The 26,617-nt window shown below is 45.0% G+C and overlaps 1 protein-coding gene across 1 annotated transcript in view; it reads right to left on the bottom strand.

Annotated features, from left to right (window-relative positions):
• rfx6 (regulatory factor X, 6) overlaps positions 1 to 26,617 on the bottom strand; it is a 255,737-nt gene that overhangs the window by 178,357 nt on the left and 50,763 nt on the right. The window lies entirely within an intron of this gene.

The following is a 26,617-nucleotide window of genomic DNA, read 5'->3' as shown; positions in this document are numbered from 1 at the left end:
AGAATTATAGGGGTTGTTCAGGCTGGGTCGTTACTCACTGGAAATTAGGATTATAGGGGTTGTTCAGGCAGGGTCGTTACTGGCTGGAAATTAGGATTATAGGGGTTGTTCAGGCTGGGTCGTTACTTGCTGGAAATTAGGATTATAGGGGTTGTTCAGGCTGGGTCGTTACTGGCTGGAAATTAGGAGGATTATAGGGATTGTTCAGGCTGGGTCGTTACTCGCTGTTAATTAGGATTATAGTGGTTGTTCAGGCTGGGTTGTTACTCGCTGGAAATTAGGATTGTAGGGGTTGTTCTGGCTGGGTCGTTACTCATTGGAAATTAGGAGAATTATAGGGGTTGTTCAGGCTGGGTCATTACTTGCTGGAAATTAGGATTATAGGGGTTGTTCAGGCTGGGTCGTTACACGCTGGAAATTAGGAGGATTATAGGGGTTGTTCAGGCTGGGTCGTTACTCGCTGGAAATTAGGAGGATTATAGGGATTGTTCAGGCTGGGTCGTTACTCGCTGGAAATTAGGAGGATTATAAGGGTTGTTCAGGCTGGGTCGTTACTCACTGGAAATTAGGATTATAGGGGTTGTTCAGGCTGGTTCGTTACTGGCTGGAAATTAGGATTATAGGGGTTGTTCAGGCTGTGTCGTTACTTGCTGGAAATTAGGAATATAGTGGTTGTTCAGGCTGGGTCGTTACTCGCTGGAAATTAGGAGGATTATAGGGGTTGTTCAGGCTGGGTCATTATTGCTGGAAATTAGGATTATAGGGGTTGTTCAGGCTGGGTCGTTACTCGCTGGAAATTAGGGATTATAGGGGTTGTTCAGGCTGGGTCGTTACTCGCTGGAAATTAGGATTATAGGGGTTGTTCAGGCAGGGTCATTACTCGCTGGAAATTAGGGATTATAGGGGTTGTTCAGGCTGGGTCGTTACTTGCTGGAAATTAGGAGGTTTATACTGGTTGTTCAGACTGGGTCGTTACTGGCTGGAAATTAGGAGGATTATAGGGGTTGTTCAGGCTGGGTCATTACTTGCTGGAAATTAGGATTATAGGGGTTGTTCAGGCTGGGTCGTTACTCGCTGGAAATTAGGAGGATTATAGGGGTTGTTCAGGCTGGGTCGTTACTCGCTGGAAATTAGGAGGATTATAGGGGTTGTTCAGGCTGGGTCATTACTCACTGGAAATTAGGATTATAGCGGTTGTTCAGGCTGGGTCGTTACTTGCTGGAAATTAGGATTATAGCGGTTGTTCAGGCTGGGTCGTTACTGGCTGGAAATTAGGAGGATTATAGGGATTGTTCAGGCTGTTTCGTTACTCGCTGTTAATTAGGATTATAGGGGTTGTTCAGGCTGGGTTGTTACTCGCTGGAAATTAGGATTGTAGGGGTTGTTCAGGCTGGGTCATTACTTGCTGGAAATTAGGATTATAGGGGTTGTTCAGGCTGGGTCGTTACTCGCTGCAAATTAGGATTATAGGGGTTGTTCAGGCTGGGTCATTACTCGCTGGAAATTAGGAGGATTATAGGGGTTGTTCAGGCTGGGTCGTTACTCGCTGGAAATTAGCAGGATTATAGGGATTGTTCAGGCTGGGTCGTTACTGGCTGGAAATTAGGAGGATTATAAGGGTTGTTCAGGCTGGGTCGTTACAAACTGGAAATTAGGATTATAGGGGTTGTTCAGGCTGGGTCGTTACTGGCTGGAAATTAGGATTATAGGGGTTGTTCAGGCTGTGTCGTTACTTGCTGGAAATTAGGAATATAGGGGTTGTTCAGGCTGGGTCGTTACTCGCTGGAAATTAGGAGGATTATAGGGGTTGTTCAGGCTGGGGCGTTACTCACTGGAAATTAGGAGGATTATAGGCGTTGTTCAGGCTGGGTCGTTACTCACTGGAAATTAGGAGGATTATAGCGGTTGTTCAGGCTGGGTCGTTACTCTCTGGAAATTAGGAGGATTATAGGGGTTGTTCAGGCTGGGTCGTTACTCGCTGGAAATTAGGAGGATTATAGGGGTTGTTCAGGCTGGGTCGTTATTCGCTGGAAATTAGGATTATAGGGGTTGTTCAGGCTGGGTCGTTACTCCCTGGAAATTAGGATTATAGGGGTTGTTCAGGCTGGGTCGTTACTCGCTGGAAATTAGGAGGATTATAGGGGTTGTTCAGGCTGGGTCGTTACTCACTGGAAATTAGCATTATAGGGGTTGTTCAGGCTGGGTCGTTACTGGCTGGAAATTAGGATTATAGGGGTTGTTCAGGCTGGGTCGTTACTCGCAGGAAATTAGGAGGATTATAGGGGTTGTTCAGGCTGGGTCGTTACTGGCTGGAAATTAGGAGGATTATAGGGATTGTTCAGGCTGGGTCGTTACTCGCTGGAAATTAGGATAATAGGGGTTGTTCAGGCTGGGTCGTTTCTCGCTGGAAATTAGGATTATAGGGGTTGTTCAGGCTGGGTCGTTACTGGCTGGAAATTAGGATTATAGGGGTTGTTCAGGCTGGGTCGTTACTCGCTGTTAATTAGGATTATAGTGGTTGTTCAGGCTGGGTTGTTACTCGCTGGAAATTAGGATTGTAGGGGTTGTTCTGGCTGGGTCGTTACTCATTGGAAATTAGGAGAATTATAGGGGTTGTTCAGGCTGGGTCATTACTTGCTGGAAATTAGGATTATAGGGGTTGTTCAGGCTGGGTCGTTACACGCTGGAAATTAGGAGGATTATAGGGGTTGTTCAGGCTGGGTCGTTACTCGCTGGAAATTAGGAGGATTATAGGGATTGTTCAGGCTGGGTCGTTACTCGCTGGAAATTAGGAGGATTATAAGGGTTGTTCAGGCTAGGTCGTTACTCACGGGAAATTAGGATTATAGGGGTTGTTCAGGCTGGTTCGTTACTGGCTGGAAATTAGGATTATAGGGGTTGTTCAGGCTGTGTCGTTACTTGCTGGAAATTAGGAATATAGTGGTTGTTCAGGCTGGGTCGTTACTCGCTGGAAATTAGGAGGATTATACTGGTTGTTCAGACTGGGTCGTTACTGGCTGGAAATTAGGAGGATTATAGGGGTTGTTCAGGCTGGGTCATTACTCGCTGGAAATTAGGAGGATTATAGGGGTTGTTCAGGCTGGGTCGTTACTCGCTGGAAATTAGGAGGATTATAGGGGTTGTACAGGCTGGGTCGTTACTCACTGGAAATTAGGAGGATTATAGGGGTTGTTCAGGCTGGGTCATTACTTGCTGGAAATTAGGATTATAGGGGTTGTTCAGGCTGGGTCGTTACTCGCTGGAAATTAGGAGGATTATAGGGGTTGTTCAGGCTGGGTCGTTACTCGCTGGAAATTAGGAGGATTATAGGGGTTGTTCAGGCTGGGTCATTACTCACTGGAAATTAGGATTATAGCGGTTGTTCAGGCTGGGTCGTTACTTGCTGGAAATTAGGATTATAGCGGTTGTTCAGGCTGGGTCGTTACTGGCTGGAAATTAGGAGGATTATAGGGATTGTTCAGGCTGTGTCGTTACTCGCTGTTAATTAGGATTATAGGGGTTGTTCAGGCTGGGTTGTTACTCGCTGGAAATTAGGATTGTAGGGGTTGTTCAGGCTGGGTCATTACTTGCTGGAAATTAGGATTATAGGGGTTGTTCAGGCTGGGTCGTTACTCGCTGGAAATTAGGATTATAGGGGTTGTTCAGGCTGGGTCATTACTCGCTGGAAATTAGGAGGATTATAGGGGTTGTTCAGGCTGGGTCGTTACTCGCTGGAAATTAGCAGGATTATAGGGATTGTTCAGGCTGGGTCGTTACTGGCTGGAAATTAGGATTATAGGGGTTGTTCAGGCTGTGTCGTTACTTGCTGGAAATTAGGAATATAGGGGTTGTTCAGGCTGGGTCGTTACTCGCTGGAAATTAGGAGGATTATAGGGGTTGTTCAGGCTGGGGCGTTACTCACTGGAAATTAGGAGGATTATAGGCGTTGTTCAGGCTGGGTCGTTACTCACTGGAAATTAGGAGGATTATAGCGGTTGTTCAGGCTGGGTCGTTACTCTCTGGAAATTAGGAGGATTATAGGGGTTGTTCAGGCTGGGTCGTTACTCGCTGGAAATTAGGAGGATTATAGGGGTTGTTCAGGCTGGGTCGTTATTCGCTGGAAATTAGGATTATAGGGGTTGTTCAGGCTGGGTCGTTACTCCCTGGAAATTAGGATTATAGGGGTTGTTCAGGCTGGGTCGTTACTCGCTGGAAATTAGGAGGATTATAGGGGTTGTTCAGGCTGGGTCGTTACTCACTGGAAATTAGGATTATAGGGGTTGTTCAGGCTGGGTCGTTACTGGCTGGAAATTAGGATTATAGGGGTTGTTCAGGCTGGGTCGTTACTCGCAGGAAATTAGGAGGATTATAGGGGTTGTTCAGGCTGGGTCGTTACTGGCTGGAAATTAGGAGGATTATAGGGATTGTTCAGGCTGGGTCGTTACTCGCTGGAAATTAGGATAATAGGGGTTGTTCAGGCTGGGTCGTTTCTCGCTGGAAATTAGGATTATAGGGGTTGTTCAGGCTGGGTCGTTACTGGCTGGAAATTAGGATTATAGGGGTTGTTCAGGCTGGGTCGTTACTCGCTGGAAATTAGGATTATAGGGGTTGTTCAGGCTGGGTCGTTACTTGCTGGAAATTAGGAGGATTATAGGGGTTGTTCAGGCTGGGTCGTTACACGCTGGAAATTAGGAGGATTATTGGGGTTGTTCAGGCTGGGTCGTTACTCGCTGGAAATTAGGAGGATTATAGGGGTTGTTCAGGCAGGGTCATTATTGCTGGAAATTAGGATTATAGGGGATGTTCAGGCTGGGTCGTTACTCGCTGGAAATTAGGAGGATTATAGGGGTTGGTCAGGCTGGGTCGTTATTGCTGGAAATTAGGATTATAGGGGATGTTCAGGCTGGGTCGTTACTCGCTGGAAATTAGGAGGATTATAGGGGTTGGTCAGGCTGGGTCGTTACTCATTGGAAATTAGGAGGATTATAGGGGTTGTTCAGGCTGGGTCGTTACTCGCTGGAAATTAGGAGGATTATAGGGGTTGTAGAGGCTGGGTCGTTACTCGCTGGAAATTAGGAGGATTATAGGGGTTGTTCAGGCTGGGTCATTACTTGCTGGAAATTAGGATTATAGGGGTTGTTCAGGCTGGGTCGTTACTCGCTGGAAATTAGGAGTATTATAGGGGTTGTTCAGGCTGGGTCGTTACTCGCTGGAAATTAGGAGGATTATAGGGGTTGTTCAGGCTGGGTCGTTACTCACTGGAAATTAGGATTATAGGGGTTGTTCAGGCAGGGTCGTTACCGGCTGGAAATTAGGATTATAGGGGTTGTTCAGGCTGGGTCGTTACTTGCTGGAAATTAGGATTATAGCGGTTGTTCAGGCTGGGTCGTTACTGGCTGGAAATTAGGAGGATTATAGGGATTGTTCAGGCTGGGTCGTTACTCGCTGTTAATTAGGATTATAGGGGTTGTTCAGGCTGGGTTGTTACTCGCTGGAAATTAGGATTGTAGGGGTTGTTCAGGCTGGGTCGTTACTCATTGGAAATTAGGAGAATTATAGGGGTTGTTCAGGCTGGGTCATTACTTGCTGGAAATTAGGATTATAGGGGTTGTTCAGGCTGGGTCGTTACTCGCTGGAAATTAGGAGGATTATAGGGGTTGTTCAGGCTGGGTCGTTACTCGCTGGAAATTAGGAGGATTATAGGGATTGTTCAGGCTGGGTCGTTACTCGCTGGAAATTAGGAGGATTATAAGGGTTGTTCAGGCTGGGTCGTTACTCACTGGAAATTAGGATTATAGGGGTTGTTCAGGCTGGGTCGTTACTGGCTGGAAATTAGGATTATAGGGGTTGTTCAGGCTGTGTCGTTACTTGCTGGAAATTAGGAATATAGGGGTTGTTCAGGCTGGGTCGTTACTCGCTGGAAATTAGGAGGATTATAGGGGTTGTTCAGGCTGGGTCATTGTTGCTGGAAATTAGGATTATAGGGGTTGTTCAGGCTGGGTCGTTACTCGCTGGAAATTAGGATTATAGGGGTTGTTCAGGCTGGGTCGTTACTCGCTGGAAATTAGGATTATAGGGGTTGTTCAGGCAGGGTCATTACTCGCTGGAAATTAGGGATTATAGGGGTTGTTCAGGCTGGGTCGTTACTTGCTGGAAATTAGGAGGTTTATAGTGGTTGTTCAGACTGGGTCGTTACTGGCTGGAAATTAGGAGGATTATAGGGGTTGTTCAGGCTGTGTCGTTACTCACTGGAAATTATGAGGATTATAGGGGTTGTTCAGGCTGGGTCATTACTTGCTGGAAATTAGGAGGATTATAGGGTTTGTTCAGGCTGGGTCGTTACTCGCTGGAAATTAGGAGGATTATAGGGGTTGTACAGGCTGGGTCGTTACTCGCTGGAAATTAGGAGGATTATAGGGGTTGTTCAGGCTGGGTCATTACTTGCTGGAAATTAGGATTATAGGGGTTGTTCAGGCTGGGTCGTTACTCGCTGGAAATTAGGAGGATTATAGGGGTTGTTCAGGCTGGGTCGTTACTCGCTGGACATTAGGAGGATTATAGGGGTTGTTCAGGCTGGGTCATTACTCACTGGAAATTAGGATTATAGGGGTTGTTCAGGCTGGGTCGTTACTGGCTGGAAATTAGGATTATAGGGGTTGTTCAGGCTGGGTCGTTACTTGCTGGAAATTAGGATTATAGCGGTTGTTCAAGCTGGGTCGTTACTGGCTGGAAATTAGGATGATTATAGGGATTGTTCAGGCTGTGTCGTTACTCGCTGTTAATTAGGATTATACGGGTTGTTCAGGCTGGGTTGTTACTCGCTGGAAATTAGGATTGTAGGGGTTGTTCAGGCTGGGTCATTACTCACTGGAAATTAGGATTATAGGGGTTGTTCAGGCTGGGTCGTTACTCGCTGGAAATTAGGATTATAGGGGTTGTTCAGGCTGGGTCGTTACTCGCTGGAAATTAGGAGGATTATAGGGGTTGTTCAAACTGGGTCATTACTCGCTGGAAATTAGGAGGATTATAGGGATTGTTCAGGCTGGGTCGTTACTCGCTGGAAATTAGGAGGATTATAAGGGTTGTTCAGGCTGGGTCGTTACAAACTGGAAATTAGGATTATAGGGGTTGTTCAGGCTGGGTCGTTACTGGCTGGAAATTAGGATTATAGGGCTTGTTCAGGCTGTGTCGTTACTTGCTGGAAATTAGGAATATAGGGGTTGTTCAGGCTGGGTCGTTACTCGCTGGAAATTAGGATTATAGGGGTTGTTCAGGCTGGGTCGTTACTTGCTGGAAATTAGGATTATAGCGGTTGTTCAGGCTGGGTCGTTACTGGCTGGAAATTAGGATGATTATAGGGATTGTTCAGGCTGTGTCGTTACTCGCTGTTAATTAGGATTATACGGGTTGTTCAGGCTGGGTTGTTACTCGCTGGAAATTAGGATTGTAGGGGTTGTTCAGGCTGGGTCATTACTCACTGGAAATTAGGATTATAGGGGTTGTTCAGGCTGGGTCGTTACTCGCTGGAAATTAGGATTATAGGGGTTGTTCAGGCTGGGTCGTTACTCGCTGGAAATTAGGAGGATTATAGGGGTTGTTCAGACTGGGTCGTTACTCGCTGGAAATTAGGAGGATTATAGGGATTGTTCTGGCTGGGTCGTTACTCGCTGGAAATTAGGAGGATTATAAGGGTTGTTCAGGCTGGGTCGTTACAAACTGGAAATTAGGATTATAGGGGTTGTTCAGGCTGGGTCGTTACTGGCTGGAAATTAGGATTATAGGGGTTGTTCAGGCTGTGTCGTTACTTGCTGGAAATTAGGAATATAGGGGTTGTTCAGGCTGGGTCGTTACTCGCTGGAAATTAGGAGGATTATAGGGCTTGTTCAGGCTGGGGCGTTACTCACTGGAAATTAGGAGGATTATAGGCGTTGTTCAGGCTGGGTCGTTACTCACTGGAAATTAGGAGGATTATAGCGGTTGTTCAGGCTGGGTCGTTACTCCCTGGAAATTAGGAGGATTATAGTGGTTGTTCAGGCTGGGTCGTTACTCGCTGGAAATTAGGAGGATTATAGGGGTTGTTCAGGCTGGGTCGTTACTCGCTGGAAATTAGGAGGATTATAGGGATTGTTCAGGCTGGGTCGTTACTCGCTGGAAATTAGGAGGATTATAAGGGTTGTTCAGGCTGGGTCGTTACTCACTGGAAATTAGGATTATAGGGGTTGTTCAGGCTGGGTCGTTACTGGCTGGAAATTAGGATTATAGGGGTTGTTCAGGCTGTGTCGTTACTTGCTGGAAATTAGGAATATAGGGGTTGTTCAGGCTGGGTCGTTACTCGCTGGAAATTAGGAGGATTATAGGGGTTGTTCAGGCTGGGTCATTGTTGCTGGAAATTAGGATTATAGGGGTTGTTCAGGCTGGGTCGTTACTCGCTGGAAATTAGGATTATAGGGGTTGTTCAGGCTGGGTCGTTACTCGCTGGAAATTAGGATTATAGGGGTTGTTCAGGCAGGGTCATTACTCGCTGGAAATTAGGGATTATAGGGGTTGTTCAGGCTGGGTCGTTACTTGCTGGAAATTAGGAGGTTTATAGTGGTTGTTCAGACTGGGTCGTTACTGGCTGGAAATTAGGAGGATTATAGGGGTTGTTCAGGCTGTGTCGTTACTCACTGGAAATTATGAGGATTATAGGGGTTGTTCAGGCTGGGTCATTACTTGCTGGAAATTAGGAGGATTATAGGGTTTGTTCAGGCTGGGTCGTTACTCGCTGGAAATTAGGAGGATTATAGGGGTTGTACAGGCTGGGTCGTTACTCGCTGGAAATTAGGAGGATTATAGGGGTTGTTCAGGCTGGGTCATTACTTGCTGGAAATTAGGATTATAGGGGTTGTTCAGGCTGGGTCGTTACTCGCTGGAAATTAGGAGGATTATAGGGGTTGTTCAGGCTGGGTCGTTACTCGCTGGACATTAGGAGGATTATAGGGGTTGTTCAGGCTGGGTCATTACTCACTGGAAATTAGGATTATAGGGGTTGTTCAGGCTGGGTCGTTACTGGCTGGAAATTAGGATTATAGGGGTTGTTCAGGCTGGGTCGTTACTTGCTGGAAATTAGGATTATAGCGGTTGTTCAAGCTGGGTCGTTACTGGCTGGAAATTAGGATGATTATAGGGATTGTTCAGGCTGTGTCGTTACTCGCTGTTAATTAGGATTATACGGGTTGTTCAGGCTGGGTTGTTACTCGCTGGAAATTAGGATTGTAGGGGTTGTTCAGGCTGGGTCATTACTCACTGGAAATTAGGATTATAGGGGTTGTTCAGGCTGGGTCGTTACTCGCTGGAAATTAGGATTATAGGGGTTGTTCAGGCTGGGTCGTTACTCGCTGGAAATTAGGAGGATTATAGGGGTTGTTCAAACTGGGTCATTACTCGCTGGAAATTAGGAGGATTATAGGGATTGTTCAGGCTGGGTCGTTACTCGCTGGAAATTAGGAGGATTATAAGGGTTGTTCAGGCTGGGTCGTTACAAACTGGAAATTAGGATTATAGGGGTTGTTCAGGCTGGGTCGTTACTGGCTGGAAATTAGGATTATAGGGCTTGTTCAGGCTGTGTCGTTACTTGCTGGAAATTAGGAATATAGGGGTTGTTCAGGCTGGGTCGTTACTCGCTGGAAATTAGGATTATAGGGGTTGTTCAGGCTGGGTCGTTACTTGCTGGAAATTAGGATTATAGCGGTTGTTCAGGCTGGGTCGTTACTGGCTGGAAATTAGGATGATTATAGGGATTGTTCAGGCTGTGTCGTTACTCGCTGTTAATTAGGATTATACGGGTTGTTCAGGCTGGGTTGTTACTCGCTGGAAATTAGGATTGTAGGGGTTGTTCAGGCTGGGTCATTACTCACTGGAAATTAGGATTATAGGGGTTATTCAGGCTGGGTCGTTACTCGCTGGAAATTAGGATTATAGGGGTTGTTCAGGCTGGGTCGTTACTCGCTGGAAATTAGGAGGATTATAGGGGTTGTTCAGACTGGGTCGTTACTCGCTGGAAATTAGGAGGATTATAGGGATTGTTCTGGCTGGGTCGTTACTCGCTGGAAATTAGGAGGATTATAAGGGTTGTTCAGGCTGGGTCGTTACAAACTGGAAATTAGGATTATAGGGGTTGTTCAGGCTGGGTCGTTACTGGCTGGAAATTAGGATTATAGGGGTTGTTCAGGCTGTGTCGTTACTTGCTGGAAATTAGGAATATAGGGGTTGTTCAGGCTGGGTCGTTACTCGCTGGAAATTAGGAGGATTATAGGGCTTGTTCAGGCTGGGGCGTTACTCACTGGAAATTAGGAGGATTATAGGCGTTGTTCAGGCTGGGTCGTTACTCACTGGAAATTAGGAGGATTATAGCGGTTGTTCAGGCTGGGTCGTTACTCCCTGGAAATTAGGAGGATTATAGTGGTTGTTCAGGCTGGGTCGTTACTCGCTGGAAATTAGGAGGATTATAGGGGTTGTTCAGGCTGGGTCGTTACTCACTGGAAATTAGGATTATAGGGGTTGTTCAGGCTGGGTCGTTACTGGCTGGAAATTAGGATTATAGCGGTTGTTCAGGCTGGGTCGTTACTCGCTGGAAATTAGGAGGATTATAGGGGTTGTTCAGGCTGGGTCGTTACTGGCTGGAAATTAGGAGGATTATAGGGATTGTTCAGGCTGGGTCGTTACTCGCTGGAAATTAGGATAATAGGGGTTGTTCAGGCTGGGTCGTTTCTCGCTGGAAATTAGGATTATAGGGGTTGTTCAGGCTGGGTCGTTACTGGCTGGAAATTAGGATTATAGGGGTTGTTCAGGCTGGGTCGTTACTCGCTGGAAATTAGGATTATACGGGTTGTTCAGGCTGGGTCATTACTTGCTGGAAATTAGGAGGATTATAGGGGTTGTTCAGGCTGGGTCGTTACTCGCTGGAAATTAGGAGGATTATAGGGATTGTTCAGGCTGGGTCGTTACTCGCTGGAAATTAGGAGGATTATAAGGGTTGTTCAGGCTGGGTCGTTACAAACTGGAAAGTAGGATTATAGGGGTTGTTCAGGCTGGGTCGTTACTGGCTGGAAATTAGGATTATAGGGGTTGTTCAGGCTGGGTCGTTACTGGCTGGAAATTAGGATTATAGGGGTTGTTCAGGCTGGGTCGTTACTTGCTGGAAATTAGGATTATAGCGGTTGTTCAGGCTGGGTCGTTACTGGCTGGAAATTAGGATGATTATAGGGATTGTTCAGGCTGTGTCGTTACTCGCTGTTAATTAGGATTATACGGGTTGTTCAGGCTGGGTTGTTACTCGCTGGAAATTAGGATTGTAGGGGTTGTTCAGGCTGGGTCATTACTTGCTGGAAATTAGGATTATAGGGGTTGTTCAGGCTGGGTCGTTACTCGCTGGAAATTAGGAGGATTATAGGGGTTGTTCAGGCTGGGTCGTTACTCGCTGGACATTAGGAGGATTATAGGGGTTGTTCAGGCTGGGTCATTACTCACTGGAAATTAGGATTATAGGGGTTGTTCAGGCTGGGTCGTTACTGGCTGGAAATTAGGATTATAGGGGTTGTTCAGGCTGGGTCGTTACTTGCTGGAAATTAGGATTATAGCGGTTGTTCAGGCTGGGTCGTTACTGGCTGGAAATTAGGATGATTATAGGGATTGTTCAGGCTGTGTCGTTACTCGCTGTTAATTAGGATTATACGGGTTGTTCAGGCTGGGTTGTTACTCGCTGGAAATTAGGATTGTAGGGGTTGTTCAGGCTGGGTCATTACTCACTGGAAATTAGGATTATAGGGGTTGTTCAGGCTGGGTCGTTACTCGCTGGAAATTAGGATTATAGGGGTTGTTCAGGCTGGGTCGTTACTCGCTGGAAATTAGGAGGATTATAGGGGTTGTTCAGACTGGGTCGTTACTCGCTGGAAATTAGGAGGATTATAGGGATTGTTCAGGCTGGGTCGTTACTCGCTGGAAATTAGGAGGATTATAAGGGTTGTTCAGGCTGGGTCGTTACAAACTGGAAATTAGGATTATAGGGGTTGTTCAGGCTGGGTCGTTACTGGCTGGAAATTAGGATTATAGGGGTTGTTCAGGCTGTGTCGTTACTTGCTGGAAATTAGGAATATAGGGGTTGTTCAGGCTGGGTCGTTACTCGCTGGAAATTAGGATTATAGGGGTTGTTCAGGCTGGGTCGTTACTTGCTGGAAATTAGGATTATAGCGGTTGTTCAGGCTGGGTCGTTACTGGCTGGAAATTAGGATGATTATAGGGATTGTTCAGGCTCTGTCGTTACTCGCTGTTAATTAGGATTATACGGGTTGTTCAGGCTGGGTTGTTACTCGCTGGAAATTAGGATTGTAGGGGTTGTTCAGGCTGGGTCATTACTCACTGGAAATTAGGATTATAGGGGTTGTTCAGGCTGGGTCGTTACTCGCTGGAAATTAGGATTATAGGGGTTGTTCAGGCTGGGTCGTTACTCGCTGGAAATTAGGAGGATTATAGGGGTTGTTCAGACTGGGTCGTTACTCGCTGGAAATTAGGAGGATTATAGGGATTGTTCAGGCTGGGTCGTTACTCGCTGGAAATTAGGAGGATTATAAGGGTTGTTCAGGCTGGGTCGTTACAAACTGGAAATTAGGATTATAGGGGTTGTTCAGGCTGGGTCGTTACTGGCTGGAAATTAGGATTATAGGGGTTGTTCAGGCTGTGTCGTTACTTGCTGGAAATTAGGAATATAGGGGTTGTTCAGGCTGGGTCGTTACTCGCTGGAAATTAGGAGGATTATAGGGGTTGTTCAGGCTGGGGCGTTACTCACTGGAAATTAGGAGGATTATAGGCGTTGTTCAGGCTGGGTCGTTACTCACTGGAAATTAGGAGGATTATAGCGGTTGTTCAGGCTGGGTCGTTACTCCCTGGAAATTAGGAGGATTATAGTGGTTGTTCAGGCTGGGTCGTTACTCGCTGGAAATTAGGAGGATTATAGGGGTTGTTCAGGCTGGGTCGTTACTCACTGGAAATTAGGATTATAGGGGTTGTTCAGGCTGGGTCGTTACTGGCTGGAAATTAGGATTATAGCGGTTGTTCAGGCTGGGTCGTTACTCGCTGGAAATTAGGAGGATTATAGGGGTTGTTCAGGCTGGGTCGTTACTGGCTGGAAATTAGGAGGATTATAGGGATTGTTCAGGCTGGGTCGTTACTCGCTGGAAATTAGGATAATAGGGGTTGTTCAGGCTGGGTCGTTTCTCGCTGGAAATTAGGATTATAGGGGTTGTTCAGGCTGGGTCGTTACTGGCTGGAAATTAGGATTATAGGGGTTGTTCAGGCTGGGTCGTTACTCGCTGGAAATTAGGATTATACGGGTTGTTCAGGCTGGGTCATTACTTGCTGGAAATTAGGAGGATTATAGGGGTTGTTCAGGCTGGGTCGTTACTCGCTGGAAATTAGGAGGATTATAGGGATTGTTCAGGCTGGGTCGTTACTCGCTGGAAATTAGGAGGATTATAAGGGTTGTTCAGGCTGGGTCGTTACAAACTGGAAATTAGGATTATAGGGGTTGTTCAGGCTGAGTCGTTACTGGCTGGAAATTAGGATTATAGGGGTTGTTCAGGCTGGGTCGTTACTGGCTGGAAATTAGGATTATAGGGGTTGTTCAGGCTGGGTCGTTACTTGCTGGAAATTAGGATTATAGCGGTTGTTCAGGCTGGGTCGTTACTGGCTGGAAATTAGGATGATTATAGGGATTGTTCAGGCTGTGTCGTTACTCGCTGTTAATTAGGATTATACGGGTTGTTCAGGCTGGGTTGTTACTCGCTGGAAATTAGGATTGTAGGGGTTGTTCAGGCTGGGTCATTACTTGCTGGAAATTAGGATTATAGGGGTTGTTCAGGCTGGGTCGTTACTCGCTGGAAATTAGGATTATAGGGGTTGTTCAGGCTGGGTCGTTACTCGCTGGAAATTAGGAGGATTATAGGGGTTGTTCAGACTGGGTCGTTACTCGCTGGAAATTAGGAGGATTATAGGGATTGTTCAGGCTGGGTCGTTACTCGCTGGAAATTAGGAGGATTATAAGGGTTGTTCACGCTGGGTCGTTACAAACTGGAAATTAAGATTATAGGGGTTGTTCAGGCTGGGTCGTTACTGGCTGGAAATTAGGATTATAGGGGTTGTTCAGGCTGTGTCGTTACTTGCTGGAAATTAGGAATATAGGGGTTGTTCAGGCTGGGTCGTTACTCGCTGGAAATTAGGAGGATTATAGGGGTTGTTCAGGCTGGGGCGTTACTCACTGGAAATTAGGAGGATTATAGGCGTTGTTCAGGCTGGGTCGTTACTCACTGGAAATTAGGAGGATTATAGCGGTTGTTCAGGCTGGGTCGTTACTCCCTGGAAATTAGGAGGATTATAGTGGTTGTTCAGGCTGGGTCGTTACTCGCTGGAAATTAGGAGGATTATAGGGGTTGTTCAGGCTGGGTCGTTACTCACTGGAAATTAGGATTATAGGGGTTGTTCAGGCTGGGTCGTTACTGGCTGGAAATTAGGATTATAGCGGTTGTTCAGGCTGGGTCGTTACTCGCTGGAAATTAGGAGGATTATAGGGGTTGTTCAGGCTGGGTCGTTACTGGCTGGAAATTAGGAGGATTATAGGGATTGTTCAGGCTGGGTCGTTACTCGCTGGAAATTAGGATAATAGGGGTTGTTCAGGCTGGGTCGTTTCTCGCTGGAAATTAGGATTATAGGGGTTGTTCAGGCTGGGTCGTTACTGGCTGGAAATTAGGATTATAGGGGTTGTTCAGGCTGGGTCGTTACTCGCTGGAAATTAGGATTATAGGGGTTGTTCAGGCTGGGTCGTTACTTGCTGGAAATTAGGAGAATTATAGGGGTTGTTCAGGCTGGGTCGTTACTCGCTGGAAATTAGGAGGATTATAGGGATTGTTCAGGCTGGGTCGTTACTCGCTGGAAATTAGGAGGATTATAAGGGTTGTTCAGGCTGGGTCGTTACAAACTGGAAATTAGGATTATAGGGGTTGTTCAGGCTGGGTCGTTACTGGCTGGAAATTAGGATTATAGGGGTTGTTCAGGCTGGGTCGTTACCCGCTGGAAATTAGGAGGATTATAGGGGTTGTTCAGGCTGGGGCGTTACTCGCTGGAAATTAGAAGGATTATAAGGGTTGTTCAGGCTGGGTCGTTACTCGCTGGAAATTAGGATTATAGGATTGTTCAGGCTGGGTCGTTACACGCTGGAAAATAGGAGGATTATAGGGGTTGTTCAGGCTGGGTCGTTACTGCCTGGAAATTAGGAGGATTATAGGGGTTGTTCAGGCTGGGTTGTTAATCGCTGGAAATTAGGATTATAGGGGTTGTTCAGGCTGGGTCGTTACTCGCTGGAAATTAGGAGGATTATAGAGGTTGTACAGGCTGGGTCGTTACTCGCTGGAAGTTAGGAGGATTATAGGGATTGTTCAGGCTGGGTCATTACTTGCTGGAAATTAGGATTATAGTGGTTCTTCAGGCTGGGTCATTACTTGCTGGAAATTAGGATTATAGGGGTTGTTCAGGCTGGGTCGTTACTCGCTGGAATTTAGGAGGATAATAGGGGTTGTTCAGGCTGGGTCGTTACTCACTGGAAATTAGGAGGATTATAGGGGTTGTTCAGGCTGGATCATTACTCGCTGGAAATTAGGAGGATTATAGGGGTTGTTCAGGCTGGGTCGTTACTCGCTGGAAATTAGGAGGATTATAGGGGTTGTTCAGGCTGGGTCGTTACTCGCTGGAAATTAGGAGGATTATAGGGGTTGTTCAGGTTGGGTCGTTACTGGCTGGAAATTAGGAGGATTATAGGGATTGTTCAGGCTGGGTCATTACTTACTGGAAATTAGGAGGATTATAGGGGTTGTTCAGGCTGGGTCGTTACTCGCTGGTAATTAGGAGGATTATAGGGGTTGTTCAGGTTGGGTCGTTACTCACTGAAAATTAGGAGGATTATAGGGGTTGTTCAGGCTGGGTCGTTACTCGCTGGAAATTAGGAGGATTATAGGGGTTGTTCAGGCTGGGTCGTTACTCGCTGGAAATTAGGAGGATTATAGGGGTTGATCAGGTTGGGTCGTTACTCGCTGGAAATTAGGAGGATTTTAGGGGTTGTTCAGGCTGGGTCGTTACTCGCTGGAAATTAGGATTATAGGGGTTGTTCAGGCTGGATCGTTACTCGCTGGAAATTAGGAGGGATTATAGGGTTTGGTCAGGCTGGGTCATTACTTGCTGTTAATTAGGAGGATTATAGGGGTTGTTCAGGCTGGGTCGTTACTCGCTGGAAATTAGGATTATAGAGGTTGTTCAGGCTGGGTTGTTACTCGCTGGAAATTAGAAGGATTATAGGGGTTGTTCAGGCTGGGTCGTTACTCGCTGGAAATTAGGATTATAGGGTTGTTCAGGCTGGGTCGTTACTCGCTGGAAAATAGGAGGATTATAGGGGTTGTTCAGCCTGGGTCGTTACTGCCTGGAAATTAGGAGGATTATAGGGGTTGGTCAGGCTGGGTCGTTACTGGCTGGAAAATAGGAGGATTATTGGGAATGTTCAGGCTGAGTCGTTTCTCGCTGGAAATTAGGTTTATAGGGGTTGTTCAGGCTGGGTCATTACTCGCAGGAAATTAGGTATTATAGGGGTTGTTCAGTCTGGGTCGTTACTGGCTGGAAATTAGGAGGATTATAGCGGTTCAGGCTGGGTCGTTACTCGCTTGAATTTAGGAGGATTATAGGGGTTGTTCAGGCTGGGTCTTTACTCGCTGGAAATTAGGAGGATTATCAGGGTTGTTCAGGCTGGGTCGTTACTCGCTGGAAATTAGGATTATAGGGTTTGTTCAGGCTGGGTCGTTACTCACTGGAAATTAGGAGGATTATAGGGATTGTTCAGGCTGGGTCATTACTTGCTGGAAATTAGGATCATAGGGGTTGTTCAGCCTGGGTTGTTACTCGCTGGAAATTAGGATTATAGCGGTTCTTCAGGATGGGTCATTACTTGCTGGAAATTAGGATTACAGGGGTTGTTCAGGCTGGGTCGTCACTCGCTGGAAATTAGGAGGATTATAGGGGTTCTACAGGCTGGGTCGTTACTCGCTGGAAATTAGGAGGATTATGGGGGTTGTTCAGGCTGGGTTGTTACTCGCTGAAAATTAGGATTATAGGGGTTGTTCAGGCTGGGTCGTTACTCACTGGAAATTAGGAGGATGATAGGGGTTGTACAGGCTGGGTCGTTACTCGCTGGAAATTAGGAGGATTATAGGGGTTGTTCAGGCTGGGTCATTACTTGCTGGAAATTAGGATTATAGGGGTTGTTCAGCCTGGGTCGTTATTCGCTGGAAATTAGGATTATAGCGGTTCAGGCTGGGTCATTACTTGCTGGAAATTAGGATTATAGGGGTTGTTTAGGCTGGGTCGTTACTCGCTGGAAATTAGGAGGGTTATAGCGGTTGGTCCGGCTGGGTCGTTACTCATTGGAAATTAGGAGGATTATAGGGGTTGTTCAGGCTGGGTCATAACTCGCTGGAAATTAGGAGGATTATAGTGGTTGTTCAGGCTGGGTCGTTACTCGCTGGAAATTAGGATTATAGGGGTTGTTCAGGCTGGGTCGTTACTCCCTGGAAATTAGGAGGATTATAGGGGTTGTTCAGGCTGGGTCATTTCTCGCTGGAAATTAGGAGGATTATAGGGGTTGTTCAGTCTGGGTCATTACTCGCTGGAAATTAGGATTATAGGGGTTGTTCAGGCTGGGTCATTTCTCGCTGGAAATTAGGAGGATTATAGGGGTTGTTCAGTCTGGGTCATTACTCGCTGGAAATTAGGATTATAGGGGTTGTTCAGGCTGGGTCATTACTCGCTGGAAATTAGGATTATAGGGGTTGTTCAGGCTGGGTCATTACTCGCTGGAAATTAGGAGTATAGGGGTTGTTTAGGGTGGGTCGTTACTCGCTGGAAATTAGGAGGGATTATAGGGGTTGTTCAGGCTGGGCCGTTACTCGCTGGAAATTAGGATTATAAGGGTTGTTCAGGCTGGGTCGTTTCTCGCTGGAAATTAGGATTATAGGGGTTGTTCAGGCTGGGTCGTTACTCGCTGGAAATTAGGATTATAGGGGTTGTTTAGGCTGGGTCGTTACTCGCTGCAAATTAGGATTACAGGGGTTGTTCTGCTGGGTCGTTACTGTCTGGAAATTAGGATAATAGGGGTTGTTCAGGCTGGGTCGTTTCTCGCTGGAAATTAAGGATTTTAGGGGTTGTTCAGGCTGGGTCGTTACTCGCTGGAAATTAGGATTATAGGGGTTTTTCAGGCTGGGTCGTTACTCGCTGGAAAGTAGGATTATAGGGGTTGTTCAGGCTGGGTCGTTACTGGCTGGAAATTAGGGATTATAGGGTTTGTTCAGGCTGGGTCGTTACTCGCTGGAAATTAGGATTATAGGGGTTGTTCAGGCTGGGTCGTTACTCCCTGGAAATTAGGAGGATTATAGGGGTTGTTCAGGCTGGGTCATTTCTCGCTGGAAATTAGGAGGATTATAGGGGTTGTTCAGTCTGGGTCATTACTCGCTGGAAATTAGGATTATAGGGGTTGTTCAGGCTGGGTCATTTCTCGCTGGAAATTAGGAGGATTATAGGGGTTGTTCAGTCTGGGTCATTACTCGCTGGAAATTAGGATTATAGGGGTTGTTCAGGCTGGGTCATTACTCGCTGGAAATTAGGATTATAGGGGTTGTTCAGGCTGGGTCATTACTCGCTGGAAATTAGGAGTATAGGGGTTGTTTAGGGTGGGTCGTTACTCGCTGGAAATTAGGAGGGATTATAGGGGTTGTTCAGGCTGGGCCGTTACTCGCTGGAAATTAGGATTATAAGGGTTGTTCAGGCTGGGTCGTTTCTCGCTGGAAATTAGGATTATAGGGGTTGTTCAGGCTGGGTCGTTACTCGCTGGAAATTAGGATTATAGGGGTTGTTTAGGCTGGGTCGTTACTCGCTGCAAATTAGGATTACAGGGGTTGTTCTGCTGGGTCGTTACTGTCTGGAAATTAGGATAATAGGGGTTGTTCAGGCTGGGTCGTTTCTCGCTGGAAATTAAGGATTTTAGGGGTTGTTCAGGCTGGGTCGTTACTCGCTGGAAATTAGGATTATAGGGGTTTTTCAGGCTGGGTCGTTACTCGCTGGAAAGTAGGATTATAGGGGTTGTTCAGGCTGGGTCGTTACTGGCTGGAAATTAGGGATTATAGGGTTTGTTCAGGCTGGGTCGTTACTCGCTGGAAATTAGGATTATAGGGGTTGTTCAGGCTGGGTCGTTACTCGCTGGAAATTAGGGATTATAGGGTTTGTTCAGGCTGGGTCGTTACTCGCTGGAAATTAGGATTATAGGGGTTGTTCAGGCTGGGTCGTTACTCGCTGGAATGTAGGATTATAGGGGTTGTTCAGGCTGGGTCGTTACTCGCTGGAAATTAGGAGGGATTATAGGGGTTGTTCAGGCTGGGTCGTTACTCGCTGTAAATTAGGAGGGATTATAGGGGTTGTTCAGGCTGGGTCGTTACTCGCTGGAAATTAGGAGGATTATAGGGGTTGTTCAGGCTGGGTCGTTTCTCGCTGGAAATTAGGATTATAGGGGTTGTTCAGGCTGGGTCGTTACTCGCTGGAAATTAGGAGGGATTATAGGGGTTGGTCAGGCTGGGTCGTTACTGTCTGGAAATTAGGATTATAGGGGTTGTTCAGGCTGGGTCGTTACTCGCTGGAAATTAAGGATTTTAGGGGTTGTTCAGGCTGGGTCGTTACTGGCTGGAAATTAGGAGGATTATAAGGGTTGTTCAGGCTGGGTCGTTACTCGCTGGAAATTAGGATTACAGGGGTTGTTCTGCTGGGTCGTTACTGTCTGGAAATTAGGATAATAGGGGTTGTTCAGGCTGGGTCGTTTCTCGCTGGAAATTAAGGATTTTAGGGGTTGTTCAGGCTGGGTCGTTACTCGCTGGAAATTAGGATTATAGGGGTTTTTCAGGCTGGGTCGTTACTCGCTGGAAAGTAGGATTATAGGGGTTGTTCAGGCTGGGTCGTTACTGGCTGGAAATTAGGGATTATAGGGTTTGTTCAGGCTGGGTCGTTACTCGCTGGAAATTAGGATTATTGGGGTTGTTCAGGCTGGGTCGTTACTCGCTGGAAATTAGGGATTATAGGGTTTGTTCAGGCTGGGTCGTTACTCGCTGGAAATTAGGATTATAGGGGTTGTTCAGGCTGGGTCGTTACTCGCTGGAATGTAGGATTATAGGGGTTGTTCAGGCTGGGTCGTTACTCGCTGGAAATTAGGAGGGATTATAGGGGTTGTTCAGGCTGGGTCGTTACTCGCTGTAAATTAGGAGGGATTATAGGGGTTGTTCAGGCTGGGTCGTTACTCGCTGGAAATTAGGAGGATTATAGGGGTTGTTCAGGCTGGGTCGTTTCTCGCTGGAAATTAGGATTATAGGGGTTGTTCAGGCTGGGTCGTTACTCGCTGTTAATTAGGATTATAGGGGTTGTTTAGGCTGGGTCGTTACTCGCTGGAAATTAGGAGGGATTATAGGGGTTGGTCAGGCTGGGTCGTTACTGTCTGGAAATTAGGATTATAGGGGTTGTTCAGGCTGGGTCGTTACTCGCTGGAAATTAAGGATTTTAGGGGTTGTTCAGGCTGGGTCGTTACTGGCTGGAAATTAGGAGGATTATAGGGGTTGTTCAGGCTGGGTCGTTACTCGCTGGAAATTAGGATTATAGGGGTTGTTCAGGCTGGGTCGTTACTCGCTGGAAATTAGGATTATAGGGGTTGTTCAGGCTGGGTCGTTACTCGCTGGAAATTAGGAGCATTATTGTGGTTGTTCAGGCTGGGTCGTTACTCGCTGGAAATTAGGAGGATTATAGGGGTTGTTCAGGCTGGGTCGTTAGTGGCTGGAAATTAGGAGGATTATAGGGGTTGTTCAGGCTGGGTCGTTACTGGCTGGAAATTAGGAGGATTATAGGGTTTGTTCAGGCTGGGTCGTTACTCGCTGGAAATTAGGATTATAGGTGTTGTTCAGGCTGGGTCATTACTGGCTGGAAATTAGGATTATAGGGGTTGTTCAGGCTGGTTCGTTACTCGCTGGAAATTAGGAGGATGAAGGTTAACCTTATAGAAATGTTTAAAATGATGTAAGGCCTAGATGAGGTGGATGATAAGAGTCTTTTCCGCAGTCTTAGGGTGGTGGGGCGGGTGAGGGGACCAAAACTAGAGGACATAGATAAAGGATGAAATAGGAAATTTTTGTTTGACTCTATGATTCTATTTAGGTGGGAACTGAGGGGCAACTTTCATATAGAGGAATGAGCTGTGGTTGAGGCAGTGTCAGTTAAGAAGCAGTTGGATAGGTCCCTCGAGTGTGAGGCTTAGAGGGGTATGAGCTGAATGGAGGAAATTGGGAACAGTTGGGTGAGCACTATGGCCTGCATGGACTCATTGACATGAAAGTCTGGATACAAACAGCTTTGCCCTATGACTGTATGGTTTCAAATGAAGGTAATGGGTCATTATATAATACGAGGTATATTTATACATAGAACACAAATTAAGTTAAACAAGATATCCAGAAAGACACTCACTGAAGTGTAATGGATGGGCTTCATTAGATAATAAATGTCATATTTAGTTGAAAAATAAATTACTCTTCATTTATCCTGATGCTTACAGTCTGTTATGAACAAGAAGGATGGCACTTAAGGATCCAATCTTCTAAATGAACTGAGGCTATGAAATAATTTCTGTACATCCTTTTGCCTTTATTGGTGTTAAACATAAGACAAGTTTGCAAATTTGGGGATAGGAATCCTTCATAACACCAACTGGTAAAAATAAGGTAATATATAAAACGCAAGAACTGCGTGGCAAATCAGCATCTTTAATGGTGCTGATTGATAGTGCATTTTAATTGATTACTAATTGCTTGTTATGCCACTGCCGTTTTGGGTAGCAATTAAGGTCCTCCATTTCTGTCTGTCCTTGGCCACATAAAAGGAATCTTTATTGTTGATTCTGTATCAAGATTTATTTTGACCATTCAGGGTTGTTAGCTCTGAGCTGAACCTCCAAACCTGGAGGGTCAGTGGACCACTCTTAGTTTGGCCTCTACTCTTTGACCTATCCTTTTAGGCTTATAAGATTTGATGATAATATAATTAACAATATAATAATGTACTTTCAGATATTCTGCAGAATATTGTATGATAACAATAAGGAAATACAACAACATCACTACCAAAACCATTCTACAGTTCTCTAAAAAAAATATCAAGCACAGAGCTGGACACAGGGAGTACTGTGTACAGTTTTGGTCACCATTATAGGAAAGACATTGTCATTCGGGAGAGGGTGCAGAAGAAATTCAGGAGGATGCTGCCTGGACTAGAGATCTTGAGTTACAGGGAGAGGCTAGCCACGTTGCATCTTTATCCGTTGAAACATAGGAAAATGCTGTGGTTGACATTGATCAGTTGGGCCAAAAGACCTACTTCCATGCTGTATTACTCTATGAATTCATTGACCATTTATGCAGATACATGTAGATCAACTAGAAAAAATGGGAAAAATCACTTTTAATGGAAAAAGGTCAAGAGTTACCTCATATAAGTTTATAAAGTCATAAGGTGTAATGTTAAGGTGGATGATCATAGACTTTTCCCCAGGGATAGGGAGTCCAAAACTAGCGGGACACTTACAAGCTAAGAGAGGATAGATTTAAAAGAGACCTGAGAGCAAACTTTGTTATACAGTGGATAATGAGTATTAATATGAGCTGCCAGAGGATGTGGTTGAGATGGGTACAGAGGCATTTGAATAGGTACCTATATTTGAATATAGGGAGGGACTTGGAAAGTTATGGGTGGAAGGCAGGGAAGTGGGACGAGCATGGAGGGTGCTGTGGTCTGCACTGTCCAATTGGGCTGAAGGACCTACTTCCAAGCTGCATCATACATCCAATTGTTAGCAGATTATGCAGATACATGTGGACCAACTAGACAAAACGGGTAAAATCACTTCTAATATAAAAAGAAATTAGAGTGCCTTCCTGTAAAGGAACAAGACTCACTGCAGTATAATTCAGTGCACTTGGCCAATGGAAATTTGCTCAAAGCCTTTTGTTTTTTTTCTAGCTTGTAACTCTGGTGGAAATTGCCGTAGTGTAGTCATTGGATCGGAACAGAAACCAACACTAAAAATCAAGCTTGTTCATTTCTGATATCTAGATAATCACTAGGCAGTTAATTGGAGGACAGATATGAAGTGACACCCAGAAAAATAATACTAGGCTAGAAATTGTTTGACATAGGGAAAGGCATGTTATTGGAGAGAAATACAGCAGAATTTAATGAGGGCTTATCAGTGCAAAATCTTACAGCACACAAGGCCCATGACATTGGCTGTGATTTATTTGAGGTCTGCCTGGACTAATAATCCTGTTTCTGAAAGCTTGGTCACCAATTTATGATGCAACTGAAGAGCAGGCCTGTATGCTGGTCACATGTTATCTATTTAGAATGCGTGTTCATTGAAATAATCAGGTAAATAATCCTCAAAGTTTGATCTTCAAAGTAAATTTATTAACTAAGTACATAAAAAAGACATACACCATATGCATATGATGACATATACAAAGTTGTATATCTCACCAAATGCATCCGTGTAATTCATTTTCTTGTGGGGATACGCAATAAATCCAATAATCGTAATAGAATCAATGATTGACCGCACCATCGATCAATACTGAGAACACGAGGTGAAGGGTCTTTCAAAGTGAGTCCATAGGCTGTGGGAAAAGTTCAATGAATCTTCCCAGCCATCTACACCCCGCACCATTTATCTAACCTCAACCTAATTTTCTGCTCAATCCACTGAAGCCTTGTTTCCCTCATTCTCTGCTGCAACACTCCCCAAGGGCCCAATTTATTATTAGTGTGATTTACCAATGCTGACTCATTACTAAGACACAGCAATAAAAAGTACCTTCTCTTTTATTGCCTCCACAAAAAATGACAGCTCTCTTTTGTTTGATGTTAAACATTGATAAATGTCTTTATCTTTTGATTGATTACTTCCGAGTTATAAAGGGGACGTTAAATTAATTTCTGGAAGCAGATTTATTGATTAATAATTAGCCACATTTGAAATCCTGACAAGTTAATCATAAATTTGTACTACCATTTGTTTTGAAAGCAGAACTCAATATATTTAGAAAGTTAACGCACACAATTAAACAGTTTTCATTTTTAGTGCTGTCTATATGGAAAGTGGAAATTTTACTTTTTCACTGAATGGGATTTGAACAATACATGGGATAGAGTTCTGGAGCATATTAGAATCTAAAAATGCACATTAAAAAAACTACACTCTTCACTCTGAAGTGCACTTGGGAGAAGCCATGGGTGGAATTAACACCCCTTCATATGTTCAGCAGCTGCTGTGTTTTTACCCATCATATCTCCCTTTCAACAAACACGCAAACCTTGTTCCACTGAAGAGAGACACACAGTATTAGTAAACCCAGCAGATGAAAAAAAACCCTGTTCTGAGCTTTCTGAGCTTTTTTGGTGACTTGATGGAGGTGTACAAGATGATAAGAGGCATTGATAAAGTGGACTTTTCCCAGAGTCGAAGTAACTAATACAAAATGGCATAACTTGAAGTGATTGGAGGCAAGTTTAGGGGATTTGAGGGGGTACTCTGGAGTTAACTCATCGGGGTGACTGATAAGTTCGTGGCCTAAGGTAGACAGAGATGCATAATAACTTTCTGCACAATCACTCAAAGAGTTGAACTGCATGTGCACATAACGAGAGCTGTATAACTCGTCTCCTTCTACCTTAGGCCACAAACTTACCTGCGGACACTTTCTGGAGGTCCAAATCCGTATGCTCCACGACCGCTGGACTATGTGTGTAAATGTAGGAGGGGACTATGTCAAAAAATATATGTGCTAAGTTTTCTAAAATTGACTCCTTCTACCTTAGGTCACAAACTTATTAATCACCCTTCATACAAATCCTGAGTGGATACTCAGGAATATCATAACACTCAGATGTAGAAAGATTCTTCATTGCTGTTTCTGTAACAATTTTGTTTTACCAGCCAGGGTTGCTCGCCCTGAGCTGAACCCCTGAATCTAGAGGACTGGTGGACCACTCTTTACCTGTCCTCTACCTTTCAACCTGTTTGTTATGGCTGACCCTACCAAGAGCCAAAGCACAAAGCCCCAACTCCAATCAAAATAGCTCTCTGGGTCATCAAGGCAAATAAACCTCCAAACTGTATGACAAGTTTGTACTAGTTATGGTACATAGCAAATAATAATTTCAACAGCAACCAGTCTTCAGACCTGAATGGGGATTGTAGATTGAATTTAAAATGCAGCACAGAACAATGGTGATCTTGGAGCTGCAGACTGGGGTGAAGTTCAAACAAAGAAACACTCTATTTGACCTTAGATACCTGCATTTGCATGAATTCGGCCCTGTGTCAGTGGGAACTAACATTCATTTTGAGTGTCGGGAGTGATGGTTGTGTAGAACCATAGAACATTACAGCACAGAAACAGGCCTTTTGGCCCTTCTTGGCTGTGCTGATCCATTTTTCTGCCTAGTCCCACTGACCTGCACCTGGACCATATCCCTCCATACATCTCTCATCCATGTACCTGTCCAAGTTTTTCTTAAATGTTAAAAGTGAGCTCACATTTACCACTTCATCTGGCAGCTCAATCCACACTCTCACCACTCTGTGTGAAAAAGTTCCCCCTAATGTTCCCTTTAAACTTTTCCCCCTTCACCCTTAACCCATATCCTCAGGATTTTTTCTCCCCTAGCCTCAGTGGAAAAAGCCTGCTTGCATTCACTCTATTTATACCCAAAATAATTTTATATATCTCTATCAGATTTTTCTCTGTGTTGTTTTTTACATAGTTCAGTCTAGTTTTTGTACTGTGTCATGTAACACCATGGTCCTGAGAAACATTGTCTCATTTTAACTATGTACTGTACCAGCAGTTATGGTCGAAATAACAATAAAAGTGACTTGACTTGACTTGAAATCTCCCCTCATTCTTCTACGCTCCAGGGAATAAAGTCCTAACCTATTCAACCTTTCTCTGTAACTCAGCTTCTCAAGTCCCAGCAACATCCTTGTAAACCTTCTCTACACTCTTTCAACCTTATTAATATCCTTATTAAATGAAATATGGAGGTGTTTGAAAATTGCATATAATTAAAAGGAAGCATTGTGGATACATTGTAACTGTAGAATTGTCCTGCTGTTATCTTTGATCTTTAGCATATAAAAATGTCATGTGATAGTGGGTCAGGTATCCTCTTCTTCCTAGAGTGCTTTGAGTATGATGACTGGTTGGCTAAGTAAAGACTTCTGTATCCACCAGCTTCAGTGTCTTTCTGGTGACTTCTTTTAGTCACAATGAGCAGATGTTAGAGGTAAGTGTCTTTTGTTTGTTTGGTTTTTTTTTACACAGAGTGAGAAGAGTATACTCCCAAGAGTTCCCAAGTAGAAGATATATTGGGGACATTAGGGTTATCTAAGTGTCAAATTATCCAACAGTTT

The sequence above is a fragment of the Hypanus sabinus genome, chromosome 10 (assembly GCF_030144855.1).
Source record: "Hypanus sabinus isolate sHypSab1 chromosome 10, sHypSab1.hap1, whole genome shotgun sequence".
Taxonomy (NCBI): domain Eukaryota; kingdom Metazoa; phylum Chordata; class Chondrichthyes; order Myliobatiformes; family Dasyatidae; genus Hypanus; species Hypanus sabinus.
The sequence above is the reverse complement of the archived record's forward strand: the minus strand, read 5'-3'. Positions and strand labels throughout refer to the sequence as shown.